Here is a 17,979-nt window from a genome sequence, read left to right as displayed (position 1 = left end):
ACAAGCTAAAATGACAGTCTACAGAATGGGAGATTTTTGCCAACTACACATTAGACAATGGACTAATATAGACTATAGAGAGAATTTAAGAACCTAAACTATCAACAACCCAATTAATAAAAGGGCTAATGAGACAGAGACTTCTCAGAATAAGAAGTAAAAATGGCCAACAGACACATGCAGAAATGCTCAACACCTCAGATCATAAAGGGAATGCAAATCCAAACAACACAGATTCTATCTCACCCAAGTTAGAATGGCCATCATCAAAAATGCAAACGAGATGTGTGTGTGGATGTGTTCAAAAGAAAATGCCTAATACACTGTTGGTGGGAATGTAAATTTGATCAAGCACTTTGGAAAACAGTATGGAGGTTCCTCAAAAAAACTAAACATAGAAATACCCTATGATTCAGTACTTCCACTCTTGGGCATTTATCAAAAGGCTGGCAAAGTAAGAATACAGCAGAGCTGCTACCACAACCATATTCATAGCAGCACTATTTACTATAGCCAATGTATGGCATCAGTCCTGACTCCCCTCAATGAATGAATGGATTAGAAAATATGGTATATAGACACAGTGACATTTTACTCACCCATGAAAAAGAATGATAGTGCAACATTTGCAAAGAAATGGAAGGACCTAAAAATTTTTGTTAAGTTGGGGCTGGGAAGGTGGCTCAGTGGTAGAGTGCTTGCCTTGCAAAAATTTTGTTAAGTGAAGTTAGTCAGACCCAAAGAGATAAAAGTTGCATGTTTTCTCTCATATTTGGAAGCTAGAATTAGTTTGTAAATGTATAAGTAAATACTCTGAGCGGTGTGTAAGTAACTGAAATACAATGGAGTCAAATGAAAACTCAAGTAATATAATTCTGTACAAAGGCATAATCATAGTCCAACAAAATAAGACACTAGGAAATGGGTACTTGAAAGGGTTAGGATGCGATCAAGGGGAAAAGGGTAGATGAGTGAAGAGAAGAGCGGGGGAGAAGGCATTAAATTCAATGTATATCTTACAAAGTTAAAAAAATGAGACAAGGGGTAAGTTAGGATGGATAAGAATGTTGAAATGGGACATTGGTCCAGACTTATTGTACTCATAAACTGCTCTGTTGAATGCTAACTCCTGCGTACAACTACTTAAAGATAATAAAAATGTTTTTTTTTCAAAGAGGAAATACCTGAGGACTTCATGAGACAATACTTGAAGTGAATTAATTGGTGGCTTCATCACATAGAGCAGTAGCTCAAGTTGGCCTAGTATAATTATTTCCTCTTACCTGTGGTAGGGGCTCCTATTTAAGGAGACATGACAAACACTAAGTTCTAGGTGAAAGGTAGAGGTGAGTTAAGTGCCCCAAGTTGTCCCTTATAATTTGGAATCTGGAAGCGAGTCAAGTTTACAAAATAGGCCAAGTGGAGTGCAGATGTGAAAACAGCTTTCAAGATGTTCTTGCATGTTAAATTCAAACCATGATCACCAAACTAGAGAATCACTCATTAGCATCCATGTAAAAGGGGATAACCAATGAACAAAATCTCTAGTAAACTTATAAAAGCCTGTCCTAGTGTAACAAAGGAACAGCAGAAATAGCAAAAGCTGCATTATGCACCTTTATTGCCTAAAACAATATGTTCTGGTATTTTCCCTGCTTTTTCCAATAGTAATTCTTGAGTTACAGGTCTTAACAGTAAAAAGATTTTCAGATTGATATTAGTACAGGAAGAGAGATAAGGATCTAGTTTCAATTTTCTACATGTGGTTATTCAGTTTTTCTAGCATCCTTTATTTTATTTTTTTTGAAAATGTAAAACATTTTATTGAGCGAAAAGTGCTGATGTGCCAGGACCGCACCTGGAGTTGGGATCCCAGAAAACGGCCCGAGTGCCAGCCCATACGGGCTTTTAAGTCTTTTGGGCTAGGGCGGGGAAAGGGGGAGGCTGGGTGTTGTATTAAGCCAATGACTGTTACAAGAAATGAGCACCTTAAGTTTAAATTTCCGTCAAGGATTTGCTGGTGGGAAGCAGGGGAACAGAACAAAGGATGGTGAGGGTTCCACTGGGTTAGGGCTCCCATTGCTCAGAAAACAACAGAAACAGAGTTACACAGTGACAGGGTTTCAGAGTTACAGAGTTACAATTACAGTTACTAGCTAAAATACCAAGTTACCAGGGAAGTCTTTTTTTTTTTTTAATTTAATTTTATTTGTGAACATACTGTACAGAGGGGTTACAATTACATGGGCAGGATAATGCGTACATTTCTTACCAAGCATTGCAGCCTCCTCCTTTTGTTTACCCTTCACGTCCCTTCCCAGCCTCCCCCCTCCCCCCCAATCCCAATCCTTCTCCTTCACCCCCATTCTCCCCCCCCACATTGTAAAGCTCGTTTTGGACATGACAACTTGTACTTCTCATTGTTGCAACAGGTCCACCTGTATCCTTAAACAACTGGTTTTTCCCCATCTCCTCCTCAAGTTATACTGACATCAAATATAGTGAAAGCAGGGGTTATACTGTGGGGGAGGGACATACAAAGCAACAAAGAGATAATCTTATAAATGCGTTAGAAACACATGCATGAAAGAAAAAAAAACATTAAAATACATATCTAAGGGTTCATTTTCCTGACATCACATTATCTGACCTTTTCCGCTTGACTCATGCATATACTAGATATTGCAAATAAGGGAAACCATGGGACCTATGTTTCTTTGGGCCTGGCTTACTTCACTTAATATAATTTTTTCCAAGTTTTTCCATTTCCTAACAAATGGGGCAATGTCATTCTTTCTGATGGAGGCATAGAATTCCATTGTGTATATATACCACATTTTCTTGATCCATTCATCTACTGAGGGGCATCTGGGTTGGTTCCATATCTTAGCTATGGTAAATAATGCTGCAATAAACATTGCTGGTAGCTTTAGTGTGGTCTTGTTTGTAAATATTTGGGTAAATGCCCAAAAGTGGGATTGCTGGGTCATAGGGGAGTTCTATGTGAAGTCTTTTGAGGAACATCCATACTGCTTTCCAAAGTGGTTGAACAAGTTTACATTCCCACCAACAATGAAGTAAGGTTCCTTTCTGTCCACATCCCCTCCAGCATCTGTTGTTGTTAGAGTTCTTGATTTTTGCCGTTCTAACTGGGGTGAGGTGATATCTCAATGTTGTTTTGATTTGCATTTCTTTTATGGCTAGGGATGTTGAACATTTCTTCATGTGTCTATTGGCCATCCTTCTTTCTTCTTCAGAGAAGTTTCTCTTTAAGTCTTTCGCCCACTTATTTATTGGGCAGTTGTTTCTTTGAGGATTTGTTGTTGGGGGGTTTAATTTTTTGAGTTCCAAGTATATTTTAGATATGAGACCCTTGTCCGTTGTATGGCTAGTAAAGATCTTCTCCCAATCCGTGGGCTTTCTATTGATCTTGCTAGCTATGCTAGCTATGTCATTTGCCCTGCAGAATCTCTGCAACTTTATCTAGCATCCTTTATTGAAGAGACTATATTTTCTCTAATGAACATTTTTGGGCTCTTTTGTCAAAAATTACATGGCATACCTGTGTGGATTTATTTCTGGTTCTTGTAATCTGTTCCATTATTATTCATGTCTGCATTTTCTTTTGTGCAACAGTACCATGCAGCTTTTATTACTATGAGTCTATAATATAATCTGAAGTCTAGTATTGTGATACATTTTTAAAAATCAATATTGTTTTGACTGTTCTGGTTTTTTTTGTAGAGAAATGTGTGTTTTCTTTTTTGTTGGATGAAAACTGTTGAATGAAATACTCTCTAGATGTTTGTTGTCTTTTCAGTATATGGTGTCATTTAATTCTGAGATTTCTTTGCTGATATTTTTAGTATGGAAGACTGGTCTATTGTGAGAGTGGAGTATGGAAGTCTCCATCTATCATTGTGTTTGGGGTCTATATACTTGGAAGTCCAGTAATGTTAGTATAATGAAGTTGGGTGCACTGACAGTTGATGCATAGATGTTTAGCAATTGCTACTTTCTTGTGATACATAATCCTTTTATTAATATTGTTTGACTTTCTTTGTCCCTTCTGATTGATTTTGATTTGAAGTATACTTTATACTTTGAAGTATTCCTTACTACTTTGAGGTCCATTTGCATGTAATACCTACTCCCTCTTCACCCTAAAGAATGTTTGCCCTTGTCTGTAAGTTTTTTTGTGGCAATAAACACTTGGGTTATGATTTTGAAGACAACACATAATTCTATTTACTTTGGACAATTGAGACCATTTATGTTTGAGTGTTATTATTGAAAGGTATATAGTAATTACTGTCATTTTGTTGTTTTTGTAGTGTTCAGTTCTTTTTTTATTCTTTTTTGATTCTGCTCTCTGGTAGGATTTGTGTTCCCAGTTATGTTTATATTCTTCTTCTGTGTGTAAAGTTCCTTTAAATATCTTTGGAAATGCTGGTTTTGTGATCAGAAATTGCTTTCATTTTTATTTACATCAGAAAATTTTATTTGACCTTCAGTTATGAATATCATCACTTAATAAATTAATCTATACTAACAGTTGCTTACTTTTAGCACTTCAAATACTTCATTCTATTCCTCTCTTGTGTTTAAGGTTTCTGGGAAGAAATCTGCTTCTATTCTGATGGGCTTGCAGCTTTATGTGACTTGACATTTTTCTCTTGCAGCTTGAAGTATTTTTTCCTTGTTCTTTATACTTAATGTTTAATTATGTTGTTCTCAGAATGTTTTCTTTTTTCTTGTCTACTGAGTGTCCTGAGATCTTCATCTACCTGAATGGCTGCCCTCCTCCTCCTCAAAGATTTGGGAATTTTCTGCTATTGTTTTATTACATGGTTTCTATCTCTAGTTTTGCATCTCTTTTCTTTCATCTATGCTCATGATCTTTAGATTTGGTCTTTTAATAGCATTTCAGAGATTTTGCATGTTCCATTTATATTTCCTTATTTTTCATTCATTTGACTAATTCATTCATTGGACTGTTCTAATATATCTACTTTGTTATGTTACTTTCTTATGTTATTTTTTCTTAAAAAGGTTTAGAGAACGTATACCAGATATTGCTCCTCTTTCTTTTTGTTCATCTTAGCAAATTACTTGTTCTAGAGAGGGCTATTTTTGTTTATTCATCTAATCTATTAATTTTCTTTCTTTTTAATTATCTTTAAGTATTTATAAAAGAGGCTTCAATCAACATGTCAGTATATGAGTACAACGAGTCTTGATCAATGTCAGTCCTTCCATCATTCTTTCCCATTTCTCCCAACTCTGTCTTCACAAGTTGCCTGGTACCATTTTCACACAAGTGCATTGGCTACTATGATAGTCTTTAACCACCTTCTGCTCTCCATCTGTCTGTCTCACCTTCTGTTGGCTTCTCCCCTGAAAGCACAGCTTTCTGCTATGTGTAGGGAAGCTAGTGAAATTGTGAACAAAATATGGAGATGATTCTCACAAGTTAATATAAAGAAACATTTAGCCTTTATAGTTCTGTAACTATGATTACTTAAAGAAGAATATTTATTTAGAAGCAATACAATCCTTTACACACTACCCTTCTATATTCATGGTAACATCAGGGAGAATAACTATTCAGAAGTCATAATAGTGAACATAACTGAGAATAGGGCTAATGTTACTTAAATCCTTCTTTCAGCTTATTTGATAATTGGATACATGAAGTTTTCCTTGGTTAGTTACTACCTTATAAATGTGATGTGAGCCATACAGGATTTTTGTTTATTGTGGCTGGGTTATCCTCTCTTTTGGTCCCCAAACCATCCTTTTTGAACAAGACTTCACTAATACAAGCAATAGTTCTTTGTCTTCCTCCCTGTTCACCTTTCTACTTTGTTTTTCAGGATTCAGTCATAAATTTGTGTAATACTATTCAGTGAGTGAATTCTCAGCCTAGACCTGATTATCTTTTGTCAAACAAAATTTCTAATTGAGGTTCTAGCATTCAGATCATTGAGTACAAAATTATGATTCAGAGAGTCTATTCATTTAACAGCAATAATAATAAATAATCTTTTACATTGTCAGTACTCTCTATATATGATCTATGTAGAAATATTCTTCATTTTTCTCTTTATTTCTTTATTTGAGAAAGGGTCTCACTGTATAGCCTGATCTGGTCATTAATCAATAATTCTCCTACATCTGTTTCCTGAGTGCTGGGATTGCAGGCATGTGTTATCATGTTCAGTTCTATTACCTTTTAAAAATATCCCAAGTTCAACAGTTTCCACAAAATATCTGTAACCACATCTGTCTAAATAAATTAGATAATATACTCAAGGGATATTATTCTTCTCTCTCTGCTCTCTCTCTCGTGCTCATACATACACAAACTAAGTGTACAGAAAGATACACATACATCTTAATTTATGTGGCAAATAGTATTATTTCTCACATTTATTCAAGGAGAAACTAAAGCAGAGACATGAGTAGTAACTTTCACAGGAAAAGCTAACATCTTAACTAACATCTTAAGCTAACATCTAACTGAGAAAAGATGGAGGTAAATCTGTTTAACTTAAGTAGCTGAGGATGGGAAGTGAAGGAAAGACAGAAGATATTCTCTTTGTGGGAGAACCTTAGTCATGGTCCTGTCACCCTCCTAACCTCCAAAATGACTCACTTTCTACTGAGCCATCATTCTTCCAGAACTCTGTTGGCTTAATCACTGAGACTTAGTTTCAGGTCAAAGACAAAGGCAGAGTTGAATAATCTAAGATTGCTAAAGGCTAGAATTAGTTTTCTTTCTTTCTTTTTTTAATGGAATGGCACTCTTCTGGTTTTCAGAAGACAAAATATCAATTAGGGTCAAATAGTAATCCCTCATAGGAGCCATAGGAATATTCTCAACACGTGTAAAGGAATATTAAATAAAATAGTCTCTGCATGCCTTTCTGTTTTCTTTATTCTGATCAGAAACAGCGGAACTGCTACTAGACAATTATACATGAAGAAACACCCAACATATCTGGCTTAGAAAATACAAATCAAAATAATAGCCAGTCACAGTGGCTATCATCAAGAGTACAAATAACAACAAATGCCAGCGAGGATGTGGGTGGGTGAGTTGGTGGGAATGTAAATGAGTATAACCATTATTGAAGTCAGTATGGGGAATTCCTCACATAATTGAAACTAGAACTACCCTATGAACTAGTGATACATCTGGGCATTTTTCCAAAAGATTGCAAGAGAAAGTATAATAAAAGCATCTGCACACTCATGTTTCATTGCAGCACTATTAAAAATAGGTAAGTTATCCTACAACCAATGAATGGATCAAGAAAATGTGGTATTTATATCTATACATCTATATATATTCATGTACACAGTGGAATTTTATTTAGTTATCAGAAAGAATGGAATTTTATCATTTGAAAGGAAATGGATGATGGAAAATATCATCCTAGATTTGTGTGTATTTTCTCTGATACATGAATCATAGATCCAAAATATAAACTCCCAGGTGAACACACAGAGGGGCACATGCATATATGCATGACCAATCTAACTAATTTATATGGTACCTGCAGGAATGAAACTCTTCACCCTTTGAACAACTAACAGGTTGACAATAAATATCAAGAGGCTGAAACATATTTTGAATGGAGAGATTAGTGGGGAAGAGGTAAAAAATGGGAAAGGGAGCAGTGGATGAATACCCTGTTGGTGGGAATATAAACTTGTTCAACCATGCTGGAAAGCAGTATGGACCTCAAAAGACTAAACATAGAGTTTCCCTATGGCTCAGCAATTCCCTATGACTCAGCAATTCCACTCAGCAATTATCCAATTGACCACAATGCAGACCACACTAAAGCCACTAGTACAACTACATTCATTGCAGCATTGTTTACCACAGCAAGATATGGAATCAACCCAGATACCCCTCAATGGATGAATGTTCTTGTGTTTTTAAAACCTTAGTGTATTGTCTAATGACCTAGGATGTTTGTTTATTTAGATAACCATATTTCATAACAGAGACCAGTAAATTGAGTCTGGGCTAAAATCTAGGAGTTTATATGCTCAATAACCATTCTAGGAGCTCCCTATAGAAAATCTACTGTTAATGACTAATACTGCCTGAGTACTGGATTTCAGTGGAATTCCATTCCGGTAGTTTGGAAAGAGCTAGCTGAAATTAAGGTTAGTAGTACTGAATAAGAAATCGTCATTGATGTTAAATAAACAGCAAGTGGTCACACACATTTTATAGAGAAACATTCATTGACTGTAAAATCCTGATATGTAAGAACCCATCCATTTTGGAAATTTCAATCCTATATCATTATTTGGTGTGCAGCCAGTCAAAACAACACAAATAACTGACTCGATCCATATGTAACCATGGTAACCACTAGAGAGCACTTTTTAAACATCCACATGAAAATTAAACGAAGGGAAGAGAACTGAATACAGCAATCCAGGGGAATGGTAACTCAGGAAAATAGGTGATCACATGATTTGTCCTAATCTCTCACATAGTCCTCAGGAATAACAGGCAAGATAAGACATGCTTTCTTCTTTTTAAAGACAGTATCACTTACAGTGATGAGTAAGTTAAAAGATGTTCTAAGCTAACAAAAAGTGAAGAATTAAACTTTTTACTGATTTATTTAGGACTTGAGAAATAGGAGCATATAATTCACATGCAAATAATACACTGTTCAAAGTGGAAGAGGTATATAAGGTATTAAAATGGAGCAATGGTTTTAAGCATCAGGTAGCAACCTGGGTGATTAGAGGTTTGGGGGAATGCCAGAGAGCATCATTTTACTCTCTCTGTCTAGATGTCGACTATTCAGTCCATGTACTTGCTAATGAGTTACATTAAGGTCCCTCAAATGATCATTATAGTAATGGAAAGAAGCCATTTCTCTAAATTATTAGTAAGTATTAAACTCAGATACCAAGGGACCAAGATGAGCCTTTTATTCTTCATCTTTTTTTCTGCTTGAATGCATAGTATGTATGCAGAGGAGCATGTGTTTGTGTGTGCTTATGAATAAAGTTGGTAGAATACAAATTTAGATGATGAAGCTCTTCATGATTAAATTCACTACCAATGAGATGAACATGATATGTACAAGTGCTTTAATTGAAAATTGACCCAGAAAGCTAAATTAATACAGAATACATTCTAATTAATTAATTTAAGAGGTATCACACAACTTCTCAGAATATTTCACAGTAACTGTGAACAGTTTTTAAATTTTATTATATATTTAAAAATCTGGGGGCTAACAATGCTTGATAGGAAATGGACTCATTACCTTTCTCATGTAATTGTAACCCTTCTGTACGGTATCTTTACTATAAAAAAATAAAAAAAATCTGTCGGGCGCCGGTGGCTCATGCCTGTAATCCTAGCTACGCAGGAGGCTGAGACCTGAGGATCACGGTTCAAAGCCAGCCCGGGCAGGGAAGTCTGTAAGACTCTTATCTCCAATAAACCACTAAAAAACCAGAAGTGCTGTTGTGGCTCCAGCGGTAGAGTGCTCTCTATGAGCTGAAGAGCGCAGGGACAGCGCCCAGAGTTGAAGCCCCATAACTGACCAAAAAAAAAAAAAAAAAACCAAAAAAAAAAACAACTGAAACAACTGAGGCATATTCTAATGACATTATATTGGGAAATTACATTTTTTTGGGGAGTCCGGTCGTGGGGCCTGAACTCTGGGCCTGGGCGCTGTCCCTGAGCTCTTCAGCTCAAGGCTAGCATTCTACCGCTTGAGCCACAATGCCACTTCTGACTTTTTCTGCTTATGTGGTGCTGAGGAATCAAACTCAGGGCCTCATGCATGCAAAGCAAGCACTCTACCACTGAGCCACCTTCCCAGCCCCACAATTATATATTATATATATCAATTATATATATTATATATTCAGTTTCACTGCTTGCTAAGTGAAGAAAAATGGTCTATTCTGGTGGGAAAATTCTGCTATAATTAAATGTATATTTTCCCTTGAGAATCAAAATTCTAGAATTCTTCCACTAGCTACCAGCACTCTTGGTGTACAACAAAGTAGATTACTTAATAGGAGCAATGTCTCAAAATACAGGGATACTGCAAGGTCTGTGGCTGAGATTGAGTTTTTCTGATTAGAAATCACATACTTCCAAACAGACTAAATGTGTGAATCGCATAAGCAACAGAAACGCAACTTAAGATTTCAGTCTCTGTAATAGAGGCGTTTTGTCATTCTCTGTGTGTATGCTGTGTGTGTGTGTGTGTGTGTGTGTGTGTGTGTAAAATGCTAAGGAATAAGTTCTAAACATTTAGATCCCTAAATATTTCCAGATGTTACATATAAAGATGAATTACTAATTTAAAATTTTAAATTCCATGAGTAAAATACACATTATCTTTGGATTTATTTTGTATTATCCTGAAGGTCATATCAGACCTAGATATCTGCAGTTTATGAGTAAAGTAATGATTCGTATAACACAGACATAAGAGAAATCTAGAAATCATCTACCTGGTTTTTGTATTATAGGTAATATTTTGTTTACCTTTCAAGTCAAAGCTTTCCAGATGTCTTTCACACGCACTGACTTTTTATCCTTACCTTAACTGAAAGTTGGATGCATCAAGTTCTAGCATCATTATTTATGGATAAGAAAACAGAGACCACAGAGGTAAGAAAACTGTAGTAGAGGCTACTAGCTCCCTGACATTCGAAGGGGTCATATAGCTTCTGAATGCTATTGCTTTCTTTCAGGCTTTCTCTGGTTACTAAAATAGCTGGAAGTAAACTCACTCACAGGACGTGCTAAATCAAGATATACAGGAGTTGTTGGACACATACCTTTGCTCACTTCACTGGTACAGTTAACACTAAGGAATATTCTACACAGTCTCCCAGAGATGTCTTTTCCTCAATAGGGCTGATGCTCCCCCAGTTTCTCAAAACAATAATCTGATTAATAATACAGCTTCCACTAACTCTTGTCTGTTCTCTGTCACATTTCTTCCCTGGCCCTGCCCTAGAGGTACATCTTGTGATCCCCACTAGTCAGTTCTTTTCTCAGAATATACTTCAGAAGGAACCCAACTTAAGATAACAGCCCATCCAAGAACACATTTTATGTGTTGCTGAGCCAGGAATGAAATCTCCAGTTCTCTTGACTATCAGTCTAGGGATTGTGTGTATTGCTATTGGCCTTACTCTAAAGCAAAATATCTTTAAAACACTAAGATACGATTACTTTTTCTTTCAATTTTTTTTTTACCAGTAATCATAATACCAAAAACCTGTATTGTCTTGGCATTTAATTATTAGAAGTTACCCCATATTTTCATCTCCCTGAAATATTTTAAATCAAAATCTTCCTCTGTGCCATTGCTACTCTTGACCCCTGTTGATAATAAAGTGCCTTGCTGTTATAGATGGTGCTTGCATTAGATAAAATTGCAACTATGGACTGACATTAATTACATGCTTTGCAAGTAGAATAATTTATAAACCCTATAATTTAGTTAATTTTGTGTTGGTCAAACACAATTTCTGACAGATCACTACCAAGTCTGATATTACAAAATGTTTTCCCCTGATGTATTTTGATGTTTAATTTCTATGTTTTATCTTTGGTGTAATAAAAATTATATAAAATTGGAAAGGCAAATTCTTTTAAGTGGCTATATCCTCCAGAGAAATAAGAGTGGTGTAAATCTTTCTTGGGGAATATTGAGACATATTTACTTGATACCTTAAGAAGTGCTGAACTTTAAAGTTATCTTTATGTAGTTTGCAAAGGAGTTTCAATTCAATATATCAGTTTGTGAGTACAATGCATCTTGATCAATTTTACTACTTTCACTGCTTTACTCACCTCTCTCAACCCCATTCATCACCCCAATTATATTTAATTATTTTGTATTTCTTAAATTGCTTTGCATGTGGACACAGGTTGTCAAGGAAGAATCAAATAAAACTTGAGCATGAAACTGCAGAGCTTCTTCATGGCAAAGGACATAGCTAGCAAAATATCAATAGGAAACCCACAGAGTGGGAGAAAATCTTCACTAGCCATACAACAGACAAGGGCCTCATGTCTAAAATATACTTAGAACTCAAAAAATTAAGTCACCCAAAAGCAAATTCTCAAAGAAAGAACTGCCCTATTAATAAGTGGGCTAAAGACTTAAAGAGAGACTTCTTTGAAGAAGTAATAAGAACAACCAGTAGACACATAAAGAAATGTTCAGCTTCTCTGGCCATAAAAGAAATGCAAATCAAAACAACATTGAGATTCCACCTTACCTCAGTTAGAATGGCTATAATCAAGAAATCTAATAACAACAGATGCTGGAGGGGATGTGGCCAAAAGGGAGCCCTACTGCATTGTTGGTGGAAGTGTAAACTTGTTCAACCACTTTGGAAAGCAGTATGGAGGTTCCTCAAAAAACTCCACATAGAGCTCCCCTATGACCCAGCAATCCTACTTTTGGGCGTTTACCCAAATGATCACAAACAAGACCATACTAAAGCTACCAGCACAACTATGTTTATTGCAGCATTATTTACCGTAGCTAAGATATGGAACCAACCCAGATGCCCCACAGTAGATGAAAGGATCAAGAAAATGGAATTCTATGCCTCCATCAGAAAGAATGACACCGCTTCATTTGTTAGGAAATGTAAAGATTTGGAAAAAATTATACTAAGTGAAGTAAGCCAGACCCAAAGAAAAATAGGTCACATGGTTTCCCTTATTTGCAATAAGTAGTATATGTCTAGGACAAGCAGAAAAGGTCAAAAGCTATGTACGTATGACCATATAAGATGATGTTAAGTGAAATGAACCCCAAGATAGGGACACAAGTGGTTTTAGCTTTCTTACGATTGGTTTAAATGTATTTATAATGTACTATATGATTTTTTTTGTTTCTTTTGCATATTCTTCCCCCATGGTATAACCCCTGATTTCACTGTATTTGATTCTGGTGCCCTGTATCTTATATATACATTTGTCTAATTTGGGGAGGAGAAGGGAAAAAACAAAATGCTGACATAAGGATATAGGTTGAACTATTGTAACAATGATATGTACAAGACACTATGTTGAAAATGAACTTTACAACTTTTGGGGGGGGAGGAAGTATATAAAAACTTGAACTTCTTCAATGGAAAACTTTAGATTGATTAATTAGATGCAGGCAATATATGCAAACATCAATAGGTAAGATGCTCATTTCCTGGAGAACCACTCAACTCAGTTGTCCAAATGTATCATGTGTTTTTATTTCAGCATTCTTGAGCAAAGTATGTAGGAATATTGTTCCCAAGTCTTAATGGATGTGTGTGTGTGTGTGTGTGTGTGTGTGTGTGTATGTACCCAAGTCTTTGGGTATTTTCCTATTATATTTCATTAATCATGCAGGTTACAAGACTCTTGCATTATCTAGACAGAAATGTTTTATGGATCCATAACTCAAAGGCTTACTTAGTGAAACAATCCAGTTATCTAAAATACATTCTACATAAAGGAATATTCTAAGTATTGTTAAAAACATCATCATTAAAATATCATTATCTGTTTATAAAGGGTTTTTGTCAAGATCATTCATTTATTCTTGAGTTTAGGTAAGGGATAGAGGGAATTGTTAGGGGCTATTTTTTTAAAATTCCCATCAGTGAAACTTCAGAAATTACTTTTTCTGATACGTTGTTTCTTATTATTCTTTATATTTCCTAACAAAAGTGTATAGCTATTATTTTTCTCAAAGAAGTGCCAGACTGTATCAACTAAGACATTAATACCCACTTTACCCGTCTGCTGTTTTCTGTTTATAACACCAGTGAATTTTTATAGCAAAGGTGATGATTTATAGTTAATAAAATTCACTTTATAATTCAAAAATTGGTGAAAGCAATCTATACTCATTTCACCCTTTAGGAAGAAAACAGTTAAAATAACAAATGATCAAACAAAGGAAAAAAAAGGGAAAAACCAAGAAAGGGGAAGGATCATTCTCTCAACCTGGAGAAAGCTGCATACTGTGCAATATAGTAGATTATTGAAATAAAGGGGTTTGAGAAACCTTTTGTTTTTGATTAACATAGATAGTCCAAATCTAGAGTAATTCAATTTGTTGACTCAATATTTAGTGTTGTGGATTTAGCCATAAATATGAGTAAAAAACTTATTCTCTAAGGTTATGTTGTCAATATCCTTACCACTCCCTGGAGAACAAAACTTCTTTTTGATATATTTGATCAGTCATAGAAAGTCATACAGTCATATCAGATTCACAAAATTGGAAATAGTTTGTTTAGTAAGAGGAATATAGCAAATTTACACAGCAAATGGGGCAGATACAAAGGAAAGAAAATATGAGGAATTATGACCAATATTACGATGCACTAGGTTCCCTTATTTCCTACTTTTATTGTGTAAAATTATATGACTATTGTGGTTATAAAGAATAATTTATATACTTTATTATTTATAATTTTTAAAATAAAATACCTTCTCTTCAGTTCTTGCTCCTTTTCAGTTTGCTTTCTTCTATTTTCCTCTTACTCTACTTATAAACTCATTTAAACCTTTAATATCAGAATGCTCCAGTATACATTTTTCTCAAGAGAGATATCTTTAGCATTTTCAATTGGAAAAATATGACCCATTAAGACTGAGCAAACACCCAGGGTTGTACATTGAGTTAAACAGCAGACTAGGGAAAGGACGCCGAATGTAGACCAGGGTTCGTGTCAACTCAACACGCTATTCGTCTAAAGAAGTAGAAATATGTCAACTCATATATTTCATGTCTGAGGTCTAAGAAGGAAGAACTGAAGATATTTTAGGCTCATAGTAGGCACTGCTAAGTTTTGAAAGATAGATATCTTAGACACCAATGAAAGGTTCTTTCCTGTTAGCTGGTTTGGCCTCCCCCAGGTATTTTCTGTTTTTAACTAGTGAATTGGAGAAAGATATTCCAGCACATTTTCCCCTTTCTTTGCTTGTCATTGTCCAATTCAGTGCAATCTGCAGCCATAATGGGGTTGCAAATTCCCCTAAGCATGATTAGTCAGCATGGACTTGAAGTGGAAAGCTCTGTTGTGGCAAGATTAACATGTCAGAGGGCGTCTGTGAAAGGTCCAGAAGGTTCGCTTCTCTACTGCACATAATTATGATGCCATTCTCCGTTTCTTCAGACAGACACAACAACTACCTATTATGTCCTTACTATAATAAATTATCCTCACATGGGATAAGGTAGGTCACACTGTGACAATTTCTTTTTTTCTTCTTCCAATGGAACATAGTGGAATTATTATTAGTCATAATTACATTTCTCATATTGTGGAACTAATCTTATTTTGGCATCTTTAATGCTAGTATGATCTCTGGCACAAAATCCTTTGCTTATGGTAGAATGGCTCTGAGTTTCCTGGAACTCATTAGCAAGCTGTGAAAAATTCACCCTGAAATCTCATACCAATGGCAAGTTCTCTATACAGATGTTCCCAGACCTTAAAACTGAATCTATTTTCCAGAGAACTTCAAAAGTTACCCAGTCATTTTCATCTCAAGCGGTGGTCACAAATAAGGAAGGGGGAAACAGTAGTGGTTTTGCACTGTTAGAAAAACTCCGGTTACCTGACTTGTAAATGTTCATTGCTTTTCTTTTTAGAGTTATGGGGGGCTATTGCTCTTGTGGTATTCAGTCCACCTTAGGGACTCTTCCCACTAATGTAGTTATTGTTGTATATTTCTTGATATTGCCTTGGAAACCCTTCTCTTATCACTGTGTACTGCCTTCATAGGCTAGCTATGTCCCATCAATCACTGCAGTGCAGAGATGGTAACCCTTCTCCAGCATCTGTAAAACACTCAGTAGCTGCTTTTTAACTCTAAGGGCAGTGGGCTTATAGACTCTTATTTGCTCATGTATTTCTCCTACTAATGGAGCTAATTCATGATCACTTTCCCTCTTTGCATTGTCTCCCATTGTTTCTTTTCAAAAAGTGATAAAAGTTGCCTAGGAACAGGATCAGAGAACAATTTGGATAACTAAAATCATTACTTTATCCTAGAACCCCAACACAATTTCATGAACCAGTTAAATGTATGTACCTCATTTTCTCCTCATCTATAAAGTACTCTTTCCCTCCTTAATCCCATTTCTCTTTCTTTTTTTTTTGTCAGTAGTGGGGCCTGAACTCTGGGCCTGGGCGCTGTCCCTCAGCTCTTCAGCTCAAAGCTAGCGCTCTACCACTTGAGTCACAGCAGCACTTCTGGCTTTTTCTGCTTATGTGGTGCTGAGGAATCGAACCCAGGGCCTCATGCATGCAAGGTAAGCGCTCTACCACTGAGCCACCTTCCCAGCTCCCCTAATCCCATTTCTAATATAATATAAACAGGAGGATAAGAGGCAGTCACAGTTTTCTCTCTGGGCCACTCTCAGTCCCAATGCTCTAAATCATTGTATTTCTTCTGAGGACTATTATGTGAATTGCAGCCTACCTGCCTTTGCTTAGCTGAGGCCCTTCAAGCAAACAAGGCTATTGTGGAAGGGGCTTGCACTCATTAGGTTTCTCCTGAACAAATCTTCCTCTCCTGCTCATGCTGTCTTTTCCTTTGTTAAACTGTCCTATCTAATTTCCCATCCGTTGTTACGCAGGATGTAACAGAATCTCCAGGTGTGCAGGGATCATATCATTCAAGGTTCTGACAGCCAGATTAGGAGGGTTCCACCCTCTGTACAGCAGACCTGCCCTGTATAGATAACTGACAGGTATTTCAAATTGAGTTGAAAGCTGTGTTCATTAGTCTGTCCTTCAGACATAGATCTAAAAAGGGAACATCTTTAGTCCCATAAGATGATGGTGATGAAAACTGAGAAAAATGCACTCAGGTTTTCTCTTTTATAATGGCTTCTGGATAAAGTGATCCTCACCTAAAAACAGATGCATACAATCATCCATGTAGAACAGAAAGCTAATGAAATGTTTTTCAGTGTGGCAATTCAGAGACTTGTGAGAGTACCTCCTTACAATAAATGACAAATGTTTAAGAAAACATTTTTTGAGTTCTTAAAAGGATTTAAAATATATAGCTTAAATGTAATGAAAGCATATTTTTGGTAGTTGTGAGGCCTGAACTCTGGGCCTGGGCACTGTCCCTCAGCTCTTCGGCTCAAGGCTAGAGCTCTACCACTTGAGCCACGTCTCCACTCCTGGCTTTTTCTGCTGATGTGGTGCTGAGGAATTGAATCCAGGGCCTCATGCATGCAAGGCAAGAACTCTACCACTGAATCACCTTCCTAGCCCCTGATGGAAGACTTTTTAAATGAGTTTCCCCCTTTAGCAATAGAATACAACTTCTTTCCCTGAAGAATATCTCCCTGAAGAATATCAAAGAATATCTCAGTATGGCATGGGAAAGTTATGCTAACTACTTTTTGCCTTCTTTCCAAATTTCACATCATGTTTCTGAATGTCAAAGACAGAAAATTGAGTTTAGAAAAAGAATAGGAAAATCCCTGTGAAGGAAAACCAGAAGCAGAATATATTAGACATGTCAAGATTGTTTCTAGAAGACACTGAAGGGAATGTTTTCTTTAATTAGTCATTCAAATGTGAAGATGCGTTAGAATATTCTGAGGTGTTCCAAGATGAGCCACCTAAATACACTTTGAAAAAGTATTTAAATAAGAGACAAAGAGACAGGGGTGTTCTAAAAGAAAGTCTATTATTATCTAGGCAACATAGACCTACCCAGACATACATGTGCGAAAGTATACACAGCCTTAAAACACAATACCAATACAATGACTACTGGTACATCAGACATGAGAGCATGTCGAAAGCAAGCTTCTCACAATGGAGGTAGTAACATTTTGAGTGGCAGGAATGTGTTTTGTTCCATGATCAGCATAAGCTGCGTTATCCACTGGCAGCATCATGGCAGGACTAGCTCTTGGATTTTAT

This window comes from Dipodomys merriami, unplaced genomic scaffold (genome assembly GCF_024711535.1).
Source record: "Dipodomys merriami isolate MVZ:Mamm:240054 unplaced genomic scaffold, mDipMer1.0.p SCAF_1, whole genome shotgun sequence".
Classification (NCBI taxonomy): Eukaryota; Metazoa; Chordata; class Mammalia; order Rodentia; family Heteromyidae; genus Dipodomys; species Dipodomys merriami.
The sequence above is the reverse complement of the archived record's forward strand: the minus strand, read 5'-3'. Positions refer to the sequence as shown.